This window comes from Schistocerca cancellata, chromosome 5 (genome assembly GCF_023864275.1).
Source record: "Schistocerca cancellata isolate TAMUIC-IGC-003103 chromosome 5, iqSchCanc2.1, whole genome shotgun sequence".
Classification (NCBI taxonomy): Eukaryota; Metazoa; Arthropoda; class Insecta; order Orthoptera; family Acrididae; genus Schistocerca; species Schistocerca cancellata.
In genome coordinates, this window is record NC_064630.1 from 723,287,579 (window position 1) to 723,291,854 (window position 4,276).

General features: G+C 46.3%; 1 pseudogene; it reads right to left on the minus strand.

The window, feature by feature from the left end:
• Positions 1–1,241: 1,241 nt before the first annotated feature.
• LOC126189764 (5S ribosomal RNA) lies at positions 1,242–1,359 on the minus strand (annotated as a pseudogene).
• Positions 1,360–4,276: the final 2,917 nt, after the last annotated feature.

Below are 4,276 nucleotides of genomic sequence, written 5' to 3' on the forward strand. Positions count from 1 at the left end.
AATCTTTGACCATCCATAAAAAGAACAGCTACAGTATAGTGTAGAAGTTAACTGAAAGAAATATGCAATGATACGATCAGAAATGACTCTTCCATTCAAAGACAATAATTACGCTGCAGTTGTCACTATTCATGATGATCCCATGGACAGTAGGCGGAACGTTGTTCTTAATAGGATGTGTGATAACAGCAGACATCAATCCAAACTCTGCAACGTGCTCTCATGCTGGCCACAAGTTTCCTAAGGACTTCTGGTGGTAGAGCGTTTCATTCCTCCACTAGCTGACAACTACTCGACGGTCGTTGGTAAATGTGGGCGTACTGCTACAATATGTCTGCCCAATGTATCCCGGGCATGTCAGTCCATTCGCCGAATATCCTATCGTTTCAAGAGTTGCCCAACCTGCGCAGTTCGGTGCGTTCGCGCATTGTCATAAAAATGAAGTCAGGACCCAATGTACCCCTCAAAGAAGCACGATTGGGAAGGAGTACAATGTTACAATAACGTTGAGCAGTGAGTGTGCCGTGTTCACGTGTTCAGAGATCTGGCGATTAGTACGCCAAAACAACATTATGCCTCTCCACACCTGGATGACCAAAATCACCTTCAAAAATACCCCTGATTGCGTTACATGTTCTCACCTTTCGCCATATGAGGGTACATCCAGCACTCTCGCATAACAGAAAGCTGTGAACTTATGAGTGAATGTCATGGAATCACGTCGGAATTGTTCCTGGTATTCTCGCTCCCCACCCTCCCCCCAACCCCTCACCATCCCACGCCTCTTAGTGTGGCTCACAGTGGCAAGACTGACATTCTTCAGCTTTTGTTTTAGAATCATGCTTCTTTGTTAATTGGTCAGAAGGAAGGAGGATGTTGACTTAGGGCAATATTTCCAAGGCATCACAATTTAAAATCACCAAACATACTCAGAATTACTGAATGTTGCTACTATTCAAGCACGGAAAAAATGGCTGTTAGTGATGTAACTGCTGCCTTCAGCTCTCACATCAAATAAATTCGAACTCTACCTCCGTCCGAACAGGCCTTGGAAGGCCCAACGGTACCGACCGGCCGCCAAGTCATCCTCTCAGTACAGGGGCTTCACTGGATGCGGATATGGAGGGGCATGTGGTCAGCACACCGCTCTCCCGGCCGTTGTCAGTTTCCGAGACCGGAGCCGCTACTTCTCAGTCAAGTAGGTCCTCAGTTTGCATCACAAGGGCTGAGTGCACCCCGCTTGCCAACAGCGCACGGCAGACCGGACGGTCACCCATCCAAATGCTAGCCCAGCCCGACAGCGCTTAACTTCGGTGATCTGACGGGAACCGGTGTTACCACTGCGGCAAGGCCGTTGGCTAAATAAATTAGAAAGCCTTTGAAATTTCTTCTGTCATGCAACTTTTTCTTATCAAGCACTATTTAGATGTTTCGCTGAGAAAAATGGCAAGAAATTTACACTTCGCTAATTTTGAATGATGCATAATGCTTACACAAAAATTAGTAGCTGTATCATACTTTCCTACACGCGAACGTACCAAATCATTTTTAATGTTATTACCAAGGCAGTTCATTGTTGCCACTCACTTCTATTTTGTCCTGACTAATTTCCTCGACACCGTATTATCACAGGTTCTGGCTGATTCCTATTGCCTTATTGCATACAGCGTTTTTTTTTTTCTTCTTCTTCTTCTTTTACTTTCAACGTTTAAGGCCTGGTTGGGATCGAATCCGGGAACTATGACATTTTGAATAAGTTAAAGAAAATGAAATACCTTGTTGGGAACTGGAATATTCTTTCAGCTCCAGTAAAGACGTCTGACAGTCAAATGGCTCTGAGCACTATGGGATTTAATATCTGAGGTCATCAGTCCCCTAGAACTTAGAACTACTTAAACCTAACTAACCTAAGGACATCACACACATCCATGCCCGAGGCAGGATTCGAACCTGCCACCGTAGCGGTCGCGCGGTTCCAGACTGAAGCGCCTAGAACCGTTCGGTCACAACGGCCGGCTGTCTGAAACTCCAGGAGCACTATTGCTCCTTGTTGAATTCTAACCTGCAAACCCAGAGAGATGATTGAAAAACAAGCTACCGCTCATTGTATTTTCTGCCTCACGTTTGTCGCATGATCCAGTATTGCTGTTGCAGATAAGGCTTAAAGTCCAACACGCGTACAATGGCTGCAATTATTGACTAGTGAGTGAAATGAGCCACGTACCATGTGTATGATCAGTGTTTGGTTCCTAAGAACATAAAGGGTGTTACAAAAAGGTACGGCCAAACTTTTAGGAAACATTCCTCACACACAAATAAAGAAAAGATGTTATGTGGGCATGTGTCTGGAAACGCTTAATTTCCATCTTAGAGCTCATTTTAGTTTCGTCCACCACGCTCAATGGAGCACGTTATCATGATTTCATACGGGATACTCTACCTGTGCTGCTAGAACATGTGCCTTTACAAGTACGACACAACATATGGTTCATGCACGATGGAGCTCCTGTACATTTCAGTCTGAGTGTTCGTACGCTTCTCAACAACAGATTCGGTGACCGACGGATTGGTAGAGGCGAACCAATTCCATGGCCTCCACGCTCTCCTGACCTCAACCCTCTTGACTTTCATTTGAAAGCTCTTGTCTACGCAACCCCGGTACCAAATGTAGAGACTCTTCATGCTCGTATTGTGGACGGCTGTGATACAATAGGCCATTCTCCAGGGCTGCATCAGCGCATCAGGGATTCCATGCGACGGAGGGTGGGTGCATGTATCCTCGCTAACAGAGGACATTTTGAACATTTCGTGTAACAAAGTGTTTGAAGTCACGCTGGTACGTTCTGTTGGTGTGTGTTTCCATTCCATGATTAACGTGATTTGAAGAGAAGTAATAAAATGAGCTCTAACATGGAAAGTAAGCGTTTCCAGACACATGTCCACATAACATTTTTTTTGTGTGTGAGGAATGTTTCCTGAAAGTTTGGCCGTACCTTTTTGTAACAGCCTGTATATCAACCTGGTTGGGACATAAAATTTAAGTCTACGGTCGTGGAGCTCGTTCTGTTAATTTAAGCTAATTTTTTCCTTCTCCAAGACGAAACTGCATTTTGATCAGGATAAATAAATCTATGTGTTAGGGCATCCTGTAAGTGATACTTTATGCAAAGAGGGTCTGGTGTTAGACTGATGTTCTGCACCTTCTTTTTTGTTGCAACATTGCCATTGATTATATCCAACCGAGCGGATTTGACACCCGAAGGCAAAAATATTTGATGAACATTCCGTCAGACTCTGTTCTTATCTGTCACTGAGTAACTTCTGTAAAGTACGTGTACTGGCGAGTGCAGAACGCTTGTTGGTTTCAAGAAGTTGTGGAATGGTGGAGAGATTCCTCCTGCAAGTAATTTGCCGTAACGAAAAACTACTGCACATAACGCAGCTGAGGTTCTCTTTCAGGCATGAATAATGATGGAGACACGTCATTTTGCCTAGAACAGTTGAGCAAGGTTTTTGTCACATAACTTCTACTGGCTGATAAGAAACTGATCGTGCATTGCGTGACCCTGCAGACTGAGGTCACCAGTGATAAACACGATACTGCAGTGTCACTACCCAGTTTTCAGTGAAATTCGTGAGGAAGCCGCCACGAATTGTCGCAGTAGCAACTGCGGATTGGTAAGCGCAATGTGGCGATATATTGGTCAGAATAACACATACGCAAAAGGACTGCGTGATGGGCCACCGTGCTTGGCGAACCTGCGCCGCTCATCGGTAATAGCCAGAGCGGGCAGGACGATGGCAGCACACCAGGGCAAGGCCCACGTTGTGAGCTCTGTGACCGGGGGCTGGGTAATACCGTAGTGCAACAAATGCACCTCAGAGTCGTATAAATAGGAGCAAATTTTGAGGCAGATCCATACTGAGTACAGCAGCTCACCACGGTGCTAGGTCCATGCTAGATGACCAGACGACTGGGGCTCCGCCAGTTGCAACCAAGGGTTCGAGACGAGGTCCAATCAGCCACTTACTGCACCGAGTCTACTGTCCGCGTCTGCCGTCGCCAGACTCCTGCCCCGTGCACAGCAACCTTCACTCTCCTGTGTGGTGTATGCGAGCGGAGCCTGAGTCGTCAGGTGTGACTGTTCCACAAAGAGACGCCGTCGCAGGAAAACTGGGAGAATCCCACTGACGTCAAGGCTGTGGCCTCCTGTAGGGCCAATGGCCGTTGCTCGGCCTGATGACAGCATCAAAAGGCGGCCTCATGTGCATGTCC